Source organism: Bos javanicus, chromosome 9 (assembly GCF_032452875.1).
Source record: "Bos javanicus breed banteng chromosome 9, ARS-OSU_banteng_1.0, whole genome shotgun sequence".
Lineage (NCBI taxonomy): Eukaryota > Metazoa > Chordata > Mammalia > Artiodactyla > Bovidae > Bos > Bos javanicus.
The window spans coordinates 36,252,700-36,268,344 of NC_083876.1; the positions used below are offsets into that span (position 1 = coordinate 36,252,700).

The window sequence follows — 15,645 nt, forward strand, 5'->3', positions numbered from 1 at the left end:
ATTTCAATTCAGCATAAAATTGCAGTACCAATTGTCACATGGCATATATTTTATCTTGTGCTGGGACGGAAACGCATATCTAAATGCATCATGCCTATGCTCAGAAGTAATGCAAATCTTCTGTCTTGCCACTGCCAGAAGTAAATGAAAACGATAGTAGATAAAGGCTAGAAACATTTTTCTGTTTTGCACTGATGCAAAATTTTGTGTGTAGTGATCATCATCGTGCATTAAGCATCCACTGTAAGCCAGACATTCTAGATGGGCAGAATATTGAAGGCATAGTTTCTTCAACTCTCATTAATCAAAAACAAATAAACCCAGTTTAAAGTAGTTGAGTAAAGAATAAACATTGAAAATTTTAAAACACCTAAATATATTCTATGATTTATGAGCAGAACTATATACAATCACATAGTTTTTTCAGCCTATTACAAGTCTCCACTAAAGACTTATTTACCTAATTAGATAATTGAACTGTATCTATGCCTGCACATGGTTGTTACCTTATGCAAATTGTGTACGAACTGTGTCCATAGTGTACAGACTAGAGAAATTCATGAATAACAGGTGTTTTAATGATTGTTTTTATTAAAAGCCTGCAGAAATGCCCATGTCAGAACCACAGAGTAAAGAAAGATCAGTGTATTAGAAGGAGCTGGCCAGATGGAGATCCATAACGAAGGTCACCACTGCCCTGATGGAATTTACCACTGCTCAGAGTATGAGTCTCTGTATTACCAGTGTAAGAATTTGACTCAAGCAGGAGGTCTCATTCTGGTCAGAATCACAAGGAACTGAAGCACCTGCATGAGGTGAACAGTTCACGAATGGAGAACCACTCCACTACTGTGTCCAGAATGTTGCTGTCCTTTAGCAGTCCCTGGGGGAGCTGATGAATAAATGGAGTTTGTGAGGGATGTGCCAAGTAGAACAAAGGGAAGTGTGAGGAATCTTCTGAAGATGTGACTTCCAGTTTCCAGGAGAACAAAAGATCTTGATCTACACTGGCAGCCTGTGATTCCTAGATTTTTTCTTCTTCATTCTCAAAGCTGCTGCTGCTGCTAAGTCACTTCAGTCATGTCCAACTCTGTGCAACCCCACAGACGACAGCCACCAGGCTGCCCCCGTCCCTGGGATTCTCCAAGCAAGACCACTGGAGTGGGTATTCTCAAAGCTAGTGGTGATACAGAACCCTAGGGTTCTGTGTAAAGATTATTTTGTGGGAGATGGATCCTCTTAAAAAGAGAGAATAAAACTTTAACTGCTGCTCTCTCTACCCATTCTCTCCCTGTTACGATACAGTTTTAGCTTCTTCAGTCACTTCCCAGTCCTGCCTCCTGGTAATGACATTATTTCCCCTTAGTGGAATATTGGGAGTTCCCAAACTCCCTGTCACTCTTTTATTGAGATAATCACAGAAGGTCAGTCATCTAGGGATAATCATAAGTCATAAGTAACTTTTACTAAATTCTCATCATATGGTATTATTTCCCTCATTTCCTTAGGAAGTTTTCAAAATTACAAGTGAGAATTTTACTCTTTACTAGTAGGTACTGTCTTGCCTGGAAAATCCCATGAACGGAGGAGCCTGGTAGGCTGCAGTCCATGGGGTGGCTAGAGTTGGACACAACTGAGCGACTTCACTTTCACTTTTCACTTTCATGCATTGGAGAAGGAAATGGCAACCCACTCCAGTACTCTTGCCTAGAGAATCCCAGGGATGGGGGAGCCTGGTGGGCTGCCGTCTATGGGATCGCACAGGGTCGGACACGATTGAAATGACTTAGCAGCAGCAGCAGCAGTAGGTACTACTATATGGTACTCTACATCTTAGAGCCTGAGGTAGATTAACAAAACTTTTTATATTTCAATGTAATATTGAGAGAAAAACCTACATAAAATATATATAAATAGGCAAGCCTATATTCTTTTTTAGCTCTCATAAACTCTTTACTCCATGTGTTTTCTAAAATGTTATTACTTGCGTTAGAGATAGCTATGACATCCATTGGCAATTTCATGCTCTTAAAGGAATCAACTTTTAAAGAAATACAAAAGGTTTTGTACTATAATTATGGAACATATGTCAGTTTTCATGCAAAGGACTAACCCCATGTTGCCATTAGAAACAGAAGTTAACAAAACAGAAAAGTTTAGCCAGAGAAGTATCATATACTTGAAAATCACTTTTTCCATTACACAGAAAAGAAGCATGTATAAAGATGCAGAGTGTAAGGTCCTTTCTTCATGCAGTTCTGCTTATTTTTTATTTATATAAAGAGAAGCAAAATAAACAGTTCCACTTCAGCCTATCATTTGGTGTTTAAGTTACCGGAGGAAAGAAATCATGACTTTATCTTGGTAGAATTTTCCTTGAAAAGCAGTTGAATATTAAATCATGAATCACTAGTTTCTTAAAATATCTTTTAATATCTTGGGTAAAAATTGTAAAATAGCCTGCTCTCTGATTTTTAAAACAATTATTTGTATTCATGCTTAAAATGCAATTTGTGCAAGAGGATTTCTTTTTTGACTTTTTCCTTCCCTTTAAAAAAAAAAATTTAGACTCCCTAACATAGTCAATAACTCTGAGAAAACTTGAAAATATTTATAACTGAACAACAAACCTATAGAAGCCCAAAGGCAATTACCTCTTGTATAAATATGCCTTAGGCAGATTCCAACTAGTTTTTAAGAAGCAGAAGTTTAAGCTTGCTCAAGAATTTTATTCATGCAACAAAATTTGCATTATCTACCCTTATTTCCTGCCCTCTTCTCTTCTGGTTCCTCTCACTTCTGTCTACCATTTTTCAATGTAGAAAGCATTATCTGGCCACAGCTACACAGTCAGAAGTCTTTGAGAAACATGTACCTGCGTCCTCTTGTTTAATTAAACACTTGCAGCCCCACTGTTTCTTACCTTTAGACTCCAGTGTGTGTTCTTAGTTTAGATTACTCTAAGAACTCTCTCATTTAGGTAATATCAGTATACAACATAGGCTACAATTTCATCCTTACCTTAGAATCTCTGCAGTTCTTTTTTGCCCCTTTCAGGTAAATATCCAATAACTAGGAATTAATTTGTACTTGGGATAACTATTTTCCAAAGTAACAGTCTTGGCTCAAAAAAGACTTTAGCTGTTAATTATCTGTTAAAAATTATTGAAGTTTTTGCTTATATTTTTCAAAGGTAAAAGATTTCTAAAGATAAATATAAAATATTTGAGACCATAACAGTGAAAGTATAAAACATCATGTTTGAGTGTTTGTTCACATTATTCAGGACTAATCTGAAGGTTTTCTGTGTCATGCAGAAAAACAGTTCCTTTGTAATTAATCTATACAGAGTGTATAGAATTGGGATCCAGAAACAAGTTTCTTCTTTTTTACTTCCATTTTTGACAGGATAATAATATATTCCCTTGTCCATTTTTAATCTTATCCTTTCAAGAGGGAATCATAGTAGAAGAAATATCAGTATCAATACAATTGAATGACTCTGAACCGCTACTAAGTTACGATCTCTTCTTCTGTATAGTACAAAGAAATAAGGCATTTCTTTGCCTTCAGTTTACTTATAAGTAATTCAAATAATAACATATACAGGAAAAAATAATAACATAAGTGGTTCATGGTTCAAGAGTTATTGCAAGAACATTCATTCAACAACTGTTTATTGAGTTCCGAGGATGTGCTAGCTGCTAAGTCGCTTCAGTCGTGTCCGACTCTGTGCGACCCCATAGACGGCAGCCCACCAGGCTCCCCCGTCCCTGGGATTCTCCAGGCAAGAACACTGGAGTGGGTTGCCATTTCCTTCTCCAGGATGTGCTAGGCACTCTGCTAAATGAGGGTATTTTAAAAATGAGGATAATTATGAACAAAAATGGTTGCTTTCCTCTAGGGAGATGAGGATACAGAAGTGATATACTGAGTGATGTAAGTCCTTTTTGTTTGTCCTAAGAAAAGCGAGAAGGCATTGAAGGCTTTTAAATGGAGGGTTGACATTTAACATGACTGGTTGTGTGTATGTTTTGTTTTGTTTTGTTTAAACCACCCAAACACCATGCGGAGAATTTAGTGGAGAATTTAAAAATAGAAGATGAGAGACAGAAAAAAGGCATGCCCTATTCCAGGCTATAGATGCGGTCTTAGAAGTGGGGTGGGGGGGGGCGGGTTGTAGAGGAGAAAAGGAAAGGGTTATTATTTCCTTCTCCAGGGGATCTTCCTGACCCAGGGATCGAATGCAGGTCTCCTGCATTGCAGGCAGATTCTTTACCATTTGAGCTATAACGAAGTCCTAAATTCTTAGTCGTGTCTGACTCTTTGCAACCCCATGGAATAGTCCATGGAATTCTCCAGGCCAGAATACTAGAGTGGGTAGGCTTTCCCTTCTCCAGGGGATCTTCCTAACCCAGAGACTGAACCCTGGTCTCCCTCATTGCAGGCGGATTCTTTACCAGCTGAGCCACCAGGGAAGCCTAAAAAGGAAAGAGGAAGATAGAAAAAGGAAACAAAATAGATAGAGTTTGAAAAAATCACTAAGAAATAAAATCAAAAGGATATGATAATCAGAAACTAGGGGGAAAACAAGAATTAAATCTACTCTGATTCCTTGTTTAAAGGTTGAAAGCCATGCTTTTTGGCTTAATTGATGGCTTATGGTGCTGTTTACAAAAATAGAAAACACTGGAAGAAACGTGTATTTGAGAGGAAGTTTTTATGAATCTAGTTATGGAAAAATTCAGTTTGAGGAGCCTACAAGACGTTTAGGTTGAGATGTCAAATATTCAGTTAGAAATAAAAGTCTGGCAATAGAAGAAAATGTTAAGCTAAAGATTTGAAAGTCTTCATCAAATGAAGGCATTATATATTTTGATGAGCTCTCTTATCAAAATATACAATGGAAAATAAAGTGATTTAGATTAGGATTCTCTCACTATGAATTAGAAAACTCTGGCAACATTTCATGGGAAAGAGGGCTGGATCATGAAAAGAGGTAGAATATAGATAAAGAGAGAGAAATGAATGAAATGGCAGGAACAAAATAAAAATATAAATAAATAGATTGTAAAGATTTTGGTTACAAGATAAATACCAACCCAAACTGGCTTAATCCAAAAAAAAATTGGAACCTATAAATTCACACATAACTGAAAGTTTCAGGGTATTCTACCTGCAAGCAGTGGTCTGTCCATGGGTGATACCCCAAGATCAGAGCTCAGATCCTTTTTTTTTCCAGTTTTGTTTTTTTTTTTTTTGGTGTTGACTTAAGTTCTGTCAAGTTCTCCTCTGATGATCCCAAGATGATTGCTAGTAGTTCTAGATGCTATATGTTCATATGCTCATGTCCAGCAAGAAAAAGTCTTGTTTGTTTTTGCATAATAAGACAATGAAAACCCCAGAATGGAGATCATTGAACTATTAAGATTGTATGCTTATCCCTAACATTGTTGGTAGAGGTTGAGATACACAGATTATTTTTAACTAGTCCAGGTATACCTCTGGAGTGAAGATAAATCCTCTCACTAAACTACTCAAAGTATTAGGAAAGGGGGATAGGAAATCTAGGTGTTACATTATAAGAAGTCTTAAATTCCAAGTTAAAGACCTTATTCTTAATTTAACATACCAAAAAGAGTTCTTGTATTTTGAACTGAAGCAAGATCCAATGAAATTATTTCAAAAAATTAAGTCTTGAGACAACTATGGTACATATGGCAATGTTTAAAAAAAACAAAAACAAAAAAAGAAATCTGTTAAAAGAGCCTACAGCAATACTTTAGGAGAGAGAAAGTGAAAACCAAACTGTGATTGAGTAAATATGTTGATGAAAGGACGACAGTAATGAAGTAATGGATATGACAGTATTTCAGATGAAGAATCCATAGGACTTAGCAAGATAGTAAGAATAAACTTTACAGTGGAACATCAAAATCTTCCACTGAGATTTCAAATAAGGTGATAACTTTGGCACTGAGGCAAAAATGGAATCTTTTCTTTGACCCTTTACTTCTAGTCTTAGCTCTGAGCTAGGCTTTTCTTTTTTTTTTTTCTTTTTTTTAAAAATAAATTTATTTATTTTAATTGGAGGCTAATTACTTTACAATATTGTAGTGGTTTTGCCATACATTGACATGAATCTGCCATGGGTGTACATGTGTTCCCCATCCTGAACCCCCCTCCCACCTCCCTCCCCATCCCATCCCTTGATCATCCCAGTGCACCGGCAGGAGCACCTATTCTAATTAGCATCCCTTGTGACCTATTACTCCCCACACGCACAACTTTCCTAGAAGTCAAAAGAAGGCAAGTTCCAAACTCAGAATGAAACCTCCCCTTCACTCCACTGAATGAGAACTTACAGATTACATGACTGCTTAGCAAATTTTTTTTTAGCATTTTGTCAACTTACAAAAAGTGTTAGCAAGCAACAGAACACCCAGTGGTTTAAACAAATACAGTTTCAAAGGAAGAAGTTAGTAGTGTTGGTCGTGACCTGTTACTTGTCAGTAAGAAGGCTGATATCTTTGCATTTCTCTGGACTTTCCGTATGTTTTATATCATGGTGACAAGAAGCCTGCTCTGCCTCCAAGTATTGTAGCCTCATTCAAGGCTGGCAACTGTGTGGTAAAGAGCAGAGGAACAGAAATCTTTCTGTTTATCAATAAAGCAAATTGCTTGCCTGGATTTCTTTCCCAGTGTACTTCTTATAGTTCATGGGCCAGAACAGGGTCACATGACCACTCTTAGCAGTAAGGGAGACCAGAAAGAATATTTGATTTTTTGTTCTCTATTTTGTGAATCATAGCAAGAAAGTTGGGAATGTTTTTTGGGTGACCAAACTGTAAGTTCTACCATGAAAACCCATCATTCTACAGTGTGCTCTGTGCTTACATATGTATTACACTCTTATTTTGTATTTGACTTTGTATTTCTCCATACATGATGCCTTCTCTACCCGTTGGGACAATATCTGCATGATTAATTTCCAGTTTTGAAAATGGATCTTTCATTCTCTTTTCCCATTAGCTACTGCTAACATCTGTTTAACTCACGCACTAAAGAAGCTAGAATTTTGGCTTCCCTAAGTAGGCAACATATATTGACTACAAAGGATATTATTTTTATTTATGTCTAATTATCTTGGGAACCATTATCTATGTGTAGTAAAATATAGCAAAAGTACTAAATGATTCCATAGGGATTTAGTGAATATATCATGTCTTATCTTTTATGAGGTGTGATAGAGTCTTGCATAAGAATATATTTTTAAAAAGCCTCATCAACCTTGACTTAGAAAGAAATTCAGCACCAAAATGTAGCACCTGCATATCAAAAATAAAATTAGTAATTATATCACTTGATGCAATGTTTAGAAAAATAGTCAATTAAAGCAGTATGAATTCAACCAGAATCCTCTGCAGGCAAGAGCATCATGCAATTCTGACTTCACAATGACATGAAATTTTAAATGACAACTGTGCTAAATCAGGGAGCAGCAAACCCAGGCCAAGTTTAAATTTAGTAACACTGCTAGTTTACTGAAAATAACCTTCTCCATAGCAGATTCTCTATGAATTTCAGGTGACCGACTACTTGTTTTTCTATTCTGTTCAGAGGTAATCAGGAACCCAGAGGCTTCAGCGTTGTCTTCCCTTCTCAATGGCATTTCTGGTACCCACTTCAGGAGTCTCCTTGGCCAGCCTTGATACACTCGGAAATTAAACAGAGGATCCACTGCACATATTCTTCTTGAAAATTTTCATCGTATATGTTCAGAACTTACCAAATAAGCATAAGGATTTGAAGGTAAGAGAACTTTGGAAGTAACTCACATTCTTATGTAACTCTTAATTACATCAGAAAGTGAAAATTAAATCTATTTTTTAAAAATATACAAAAGTAAAAGAAATAGTTGAATATAAGGAAAAATAGCTAGCTATGTGTAGTGAGTTCTACAGCAAAAAAAAAAAGGGGGGGAATAAAATACAAAGTTTAAAAGTTTTATACATCATATAAATATAAATACAAGCGTGGCACAGTGGTTATCTTGATATCTGAAATCAGTTTCACACAAAAAAGCATGGCATACAGTGGTTCTCAAATTTTAATATGCTTAAGAGTTAAATGAGGGAAGAAGGAGGTTTATAAAATGCTGATTCCTGGGCATATTTCAACAGAGAGATTCACTATGGTCCATCAATTAGCAGTTTTTACAGCTACTCACCCTCAGATGATCCTGATGAAGATAGGGCTTAGACCTTTAAGAAACAGAGAAATTAGCATTTAAAATAATGTACTTCTAATTTTCAAACTACATTAGAAGGGATTTTATGTGGCTTGTTTCCTACAGTCACAGAGTAAATAAGGAAAGCATACTTTAAATTAGTGCTAAATTAGTATTCCTTTTTTGACCCCCCCAAATTGAATTATTAATCCTTTCTAATATTCTTTTTTTTTTAAATTTCGTATGATGTGCTAATTCCCAGATGTCCCTATCTCTCTTTTAGAGCGACAGTCCTGTCATTGCTCTCTTCAGCTGTTTCTGTGTTCCACATAATGTTTTGGTTTATTCAGATGTCTATGAATCTAATTCTAAGAAATATCTAGATGATAATAATGAACTACTGCTGAGGCTGGCTAAATATTTCTTTCTTTTCTTTTTGTGAGGGTTTGTCATTTTGAAAACTCAGCCTTAGAATTCAAAAGAACAGATCTGTGTAATATGCCTTTAGCTACTCTTTTTTTCCTCTGCAGCTTAAACCTTAAAAATTATGTGCTGTATTTATAACAGGTTACATGTATGTTTGTTGAATATCACTTTATTTTATTTTTGTTTCTGTATTTCATTTAGCAACTTTATCTTTATTATTTGCAATTTTAAGTTTATAAAAGATTTGCTTTTTATTTCAGTAAAAGAAGTGATTGGTATGGACATATTCAGACCTTAAATTGTGATGATTTTTTACAGATTCAGTATGTTATTTTTATAGTGAAGAATGAAGTTTTTAATCAAAATCCATTGAATTTCAGGCTTATTGCCATTTTCTGTTAGTCTTTGTATGAACTTATTCATATTGTATAGATTTTCTTGTCCATAAAATATCAAAAGGCAAGAATAGACCTTTAATCAAAAAAAGTGTGCCCCTATAACTCAAGTTAGCTAAGCATGTTATTTATTAATATTACACAAAGAAAATTAGTATAGTCATATGCATAAAATGAAGCAGCATAAAAGTTTAAAATATATATATAAAACTGAATCACCTTGCCACACACCAAAAACTGGCACAACATTGTAAATTAACTATACTTCAATAAACATTTTTAATAATAAAATGAAATTAAGTAATAAAGTAACTAAAACAAGAGATTTGCAGAATTGTTTTAACGATGAATTTTCATGCACATTTGCTGTCAGAACTGTCCTCAATAAGATTGCCATCTGATGATAAAGTTCTAAAATTTGTAGTAAACAAGATAATAAAAATTCTTAAATATGTAGTACCTAAGTTTAAGGTCAACAGAGTCTCCAAATAAGATTTCATCAAGTTTTTAGTGTAGATCTTCTATAATACTTCTGTTTCAAAAAAATAGAAACTACTCTTGGACCCTTTTGTGGAGAAAGAATGGAATTATGTCTTCGAATGAGCCACATTTATTATCATTGGTGTATTTATCTTAAATTGTGGCTCCATAAAGAAAACTTACAATGTAGTTTTAGGGAACCTGCCCGGTGGGCTGCCGTCTATGGGGTCGCACAGAGTCGGACACGACTGAAGCGACTTAGCAGCAGCAGCAGTGAAACAACCAACCTCCATTCTTGTGAAGTAAAATATACAATAAAAGAGTAAGTTATAGAAACTTTATAGAAGCATAAAGTTTTAGAGCAAAAATGGAGCATTGAAATCTTGTAGCCTAGTCCCTTCATGTACTGCCAAACTTACTGATAAAAAGCTTAATACAAAAGAACAGTAAACATCAGTCTGGTCAGGTATGACTTATTAACAAGGAGAAACTAGCCAAGTATTTTGCAATATTTATGTCTTGCATGAGAAAATGAAGTTTGAAGAAGCAAAGAAAGTACCTGGGTACTTATAAATATAATTCAACTTGAAATCATGAATTATTTTAGTTGTCAGTAGATAATCTACCATGACATTAATCTAGAAATGAAAGTAGCAAATTTAGGTTTATTTCAGGCTGGCCTATCTGTATCTAGAAGTCTGATATTGAGAGGGAAAAAGAACTGAAAGAAGCATTGAGCTTTAGAACAGTAGAGCTATCTGGGACCATTCAATATAGGAGAAAGGAGATTCAAATATATAAGAATCTCTGGGAAGTATTAGTGTTATTATGAAACAGTGTAATAATGATATTTGTGAGATGTCCAGGATAATTAAAATGTGTTTATTATTCTCAGTTTAAGAAATTGGAAGATCATTTAAATTTATGTAACAAAAGTAAAGTTATTCATGTGGCAAAATACTCATAATATATTGTAATGGAAACAACAAATTATAAACCATGTTCTGATGTGATTCTCATTTTTATTAAGAAAAACTACAATGCATAGGAAGAAAATTGAAATGATCTACATCATAATATTATTCATGGTTATGATCAGTTGATGAAATTATGGTTGATTTTTATTGCTCCTCAGGATTTATAAAACTTTTTTTAAGTATATCATACTACAGTAATTTTAGCATATTTTTAAGGGCTGAGAGAGTATTTAGTTATCTGGGAAGTTCACTTTCACAGAACTGTAAGATAGCCCTGCTAATGGTTATCTAAAATAGCCTTTAAGCAAGGTGCTTGCATCTTGTAGTATTAAGCTGATTTGAATATGAGAATATTTACTTCCAATTAGGTCAAAATGAATTTTAGATGTAATTCTTAATTTGTGGAATATTGCAGAAGATAATTTTCTCAAGTTTATCTCCTCACTAAACAGTAAAATTTTTGAATTATGACATTAATTTCTTAAAATAGTCTTTATTTCTACATCATGTAATTCCAATTTGTTTTCAAGAATTTTCTAACTATAATAGCTTGCTCCATTCGGAAGATAATTTTATATATTTGGTTACATTAGTGTTAATATGTCTTTGTTCTTTAAATCTCCAGTGTAACATACGGTTAGTCTTACCATTATTACTACCAGCTGCGGTTGGCCTATCATTTTGTTCATTCTGTTTGAATCCAAAGTAATTAGCTCTTTAGTTTAATGACAATATTTGTTAATGGGTTTTTAGGCCCAAATTCTGCTGTTAGAGAGTGGGTGGTATATTTGAAGATAGAATCTGGCCCTTATGTTTTAAGCATAAGCTGTGTAATTTGATTTCAAAATGATGGTTTAGAGAGTTTACAGTAGGAAAATGAAATCTGCATTTATCTGAAGTTTGTCAGGTTCAAGAAACAGAAAATGAAAGTGAAAATTTATGTAAATGAACAGCAAACCTACTCTAAATTCTCCAATACAGCTATTCTATTTGGTATATTGTATCATTTCATGCATAGTTGGAATAAGAAATGAAATATGTCCTGCCACATAAGGGAAATTACCTAATGTCTGCTTGTAATTATCATTTCATTTCTTATGAAATACTTTCGATCATTGTATTTTTCCAGCTTTATGGAAATGTAATTGACATATAACATTGTGTAAGCTTAAGATATACAGTGTGATGACTTGATACTTTTATATAATGCAATTACCATGATACCATGATTACCATGATAAGGTTAGTTAGCACATTCATCACCTCACCTAAGTAAAAGGAGATATCTTAAATGTTCTCACCACACACATGAAAACTTATCATTGTATTTTTGAAAGACTCATGAAGTGGAAAGCATGTTTGCTTGGGGATCACTAGGATTCAAAGTCAGACTCAGTTTCCTGGTAGTGGAGTGACCTTGGGAAAATCTCTTTATCTCTCCTTGGGCCTGTTTTTTCTTCCTAAAATGATGCCTTTGTACCAGATGATCCCAGTAGTCACTCTAAAATAAGTCTGACTTGCTTTAAAAGAGTGTTATGGGGAAGATGCAGCTTCCTAGGTGGGTCAGTGATAAAGAAGCTGTCTGCCAAGGCAGGACACACAGGAGACAACGAGTTCAATCCCTCAGTCAGGAAGAACCACGGAGGAGGAAATGGCAACCCACTCCAGTATTCTTGCCTGGAAAATCCCATGGACAGAGGGGCCTGGAGGGTTACAGCCCATGAGGTTGCAAAGAGCTGGACACGACTAAGTGACTGAGCAGAAGCATGATGAGGAAGGCACAGAGAAGGCGAGGAAAAGGCAATAACTTGAGCTAAGTGAGTAAACGGATTATTAGGTCTACTCAAAGGTGCTCTGGAGAACTTTCCTACAATGACTTGTTACTTTTATTCTGGAAAAGAGAGATATTGGGAGAGTCTATGTAGAATAAGTTATAGGTTACTCTGTTAGAAATTTACAAAGAAATCAATTTTGGCAAAACTTAACAACAAAATGAAACCCACCTAGTAACAATTGAGATATCCAACAATGAAATAGGGTGCCTTGGGAGATAATGAATTCACTCACCATCATTACAGGAAAAGAAAAGGGGTACCAAGGATTTGATGACCTGCCAAACTGGCTTCAAGGTGTAAAAGTTAGAGGCACATATTCTGGACATAGTAGAATTCAGCAAATATTGTTGAGCCCTTCTTGAAGCAACTATGAGAGGACAAACTCCATCAAACCAAGAGATGACCACAGATACTGCTGCAAAAGGACTGCTTGTGAGCATGGAATGCATTTAATTCTAAAACAAATATGGAGTTTAGGGTGACACAAAATAGAGCATAAAACTATAACATCATATAGAACTAAAGTAACTGACAAAATTATAAGGACACAGCAGAAAGAAATTGGTGCATAAAGTTAGTTGACTGCTTTATTTGCTATATGAATCAGTAGATACTATTTAAAGCTGACAAATCAAGTCATAAAAATATAAGCTAGAAAAAAGATTTTAAGAAAAGTCATTTTAATGCTCAACTTTAGGTGGCAAAGAATGAGAGGAGAAATGCTACTTTTTCTATAGTTATAAATTAGAGGAAAATGTGTACTCTAACAAGTATTCTTAAGAAGTTACATGCATATACTAAGCAAAGAAAACATCATAAAATGAAAGCCTTTTAAGACTTTAAAATCTGTAATAGAAGCTTGAAAATATTATGACAAAATAGGTTGTCATATCTTTCATATCAATAAATGGAAAGAAATACATGGATTTTTTTTTTAACAAAATATTTTCAGACTGGATCACAGTGCAGAACCAGGATACAGATACCAGGATACAACAAAACAAAGTTATTCAAAAATTTGAATGTGAAAGGATAGGTGAGATAGAGTAAAGGGGATGGACAGGCTGTTAAAGCAGTAGTCTGGACAAGCAGTGAGAAGGGAAGTGGAAAGAGAAAGACATAGATGCAGTACATCTTTTGAAGGAAGAATTACCAAAACTTGAACTCTAACTGGTTAGAGGGGATAACGAAGAAAACAAGGGCCTGGAGCCTGACCCTATGTGTTAGTGAGAAGGCTATATAAATTGGATTTTTACTATAATACAACAGGGAGCGGATGGAAAGGTGAAGGTAGCAGAGTCACACAATAGCAATTGCTGGTGCTGGGTATTGAGATGAGTCACACTTCACCGCACTACACAGAACCCTGCAAATTCCATGAGGAATCTCCTTTCAGAGCTTTATGGTCAGTCTACCATTATGGTAGTTGTTGGCACTTACTATTTTAAGATTTATAAAAATAACATTTTCTGTTCACATTCACAATTACCCTTTGGATATTCAATTCAAACTTCCATTTCCCCTGATGTTTGGTACTTTTCTGATGGCATGTTTCTAATTGTTTGATAACAACTGTGGCTAATGGGATTTTTGCTTCAATGAAATACGTAGGATATCACATATTTTCTCTGTCTATATCTGTAGATTTCAAGCCTTTTTGACACTGGATTTTTACTTCACAACCCAGTACAGATATCCAACTGTTTAGTCCATTAAAATGATACTAAAAACAATTTAAAAGGTGTATTAGACAAATACAATCTAAAGAAATTAGGAGGTAGAATCTTAATATCAGAAAAAGTGATGTTTAGGGTGAAAGATATTAACTAAAAATAAGAGAAGCTTTCTGTGAATGCTGATGTGTAATACATAATAAAGACATACAGTTAGGAGTAAATAATGACTTTAAGCAAGGGCCACCATAGGAGTTTGTTCAGCAGACAAACTTCTAAAAATATCCCAAGAAATATCAATAGTCCATATTTTAGGTGCTGGACTAAAATGAAAGAATGTCACCTATATTATAATGCAAAACATGTATATGAAATTTATTTTCAAGAGAAAGTTTTGATATCAAAGATAATTAAAATTATTAACCAAGAATTAGGTACTTGATTATCTACCATTTTCTTCATTTTCAACAAAAAGTGTTACAAGTTGCTTCTCTTTGTGAAAAGAAAGATAGCTTCCACTAAGAGTGTAAATGTACACGTTATACTTGTTTGATTTGAAGAAAAGTGGGATGTTTGAATTCCCCCCACCCCAACGGGTATTCTTAACAGCAGGGTATAATTTCAGAGTTTTTGCAGTCAAGAGGTTTCTGCTGAGCAAAAATTCTCATTCAATTTAGGAATGTAGATTATAATAATTTGCCTATCCTGCTCGCAGCAGGTTTCCTGGCTTCATTTTCCAGACTCCTAAGTTGAGTAGAAACAACTAGGTAACTTCAGTTCCAGGTTAACACATCCTTTAAGCATATCCCATTAACTCAACTTAGTTATGTTGTAAAGCTGCTTAGCTTCACAGTGAAATGGAATACAGTTGAATTGCTTTCCTATTGTAATACCTATTTATAATAAATGCAAAGTGGTTTGTGATGGCAAACTTTGTAGAGCATGAAAAATTATGAGGGGAAAAAAGCTTATTTTTTCTGACCTAACATTATAAAGAAATGCCATGTGTATGCCAGCATGTGACAGTCCTATTAAAACAAAAGGAGAAAATATTCAAAAAAAAATTTAATAAGCTATTATATTTTAGAGTAGCATCTTTTTCTAGATGGCATAATTTTTCTAATTTGCATGCATTGTCTTCAATTTAATTTCTTTCTCGCTCGGCCTCAACTTCAACCATATGCCTCAAAATTTCCTTACTTTGAAAAAGTAAAGATTGCTTAAATACCATCTTTTTTCTGCTAGTATTAGAATAACCATATCTGTGATAAATTCAAAGTAAATTATGTACACCACATTATTGTAATGTAGGTTACTAAGATATTGTCCTCATCTTTTGAATACAAAAATTCTAGATGGCAGTTTTATCAAGTTGGATCAAATCAAATAGATTTGATGGGTGTCAGAGTCACTATTTGACAACCATGAGCTCTTTTGACTTCATACGGATACTCAGGGAGTTCACTTTGCTTTCATTAATTGCTTTTCTTTAGCGAGTAAGGTACACGTGCACCATCCCATGACAGCTACATTTTCATTGTGCCTGCTCAACACTGCCAAATTCAATGACTGATTTTTTTATAGCAAAAGAAGTAAATGTCCAGCCAAGTCCATCATGAACTTTATAAG

At 34.6% G+C, this 15,645-nt stretch overlaps 1 protein-coding gene across 15 annotated transcripts in view; it reads left to right on the plus strand.

Annotated features, from left to right (window-relative positions):
* Nucleotides 1-15,645, plus strand: part of HS3ST5 (heparan sulfate-glucosamine 3-sulfotransferase 5) — a 298,321-nt gene that overhangs the window by 109,005 nt on the left and 173,671 nt on the right. For 14 of the 15 annotated variants that reach the window (XR_009738450.1, XR_009738449.1, XR_009738448.1 and 11 more), the window contains one exon: nt 7,621-7,812. The gene's annotated coding sequence lies outside the window, so the exon portion shown is untranslated. Of the gene's footprint in view, nt 1-3,904; nt 3,940-7,620; nt 7,813-15,645 lie in introns of all 15 variants that reach the window. The other variant, XM_061427528.1, reaches the window with a different exon arrangement.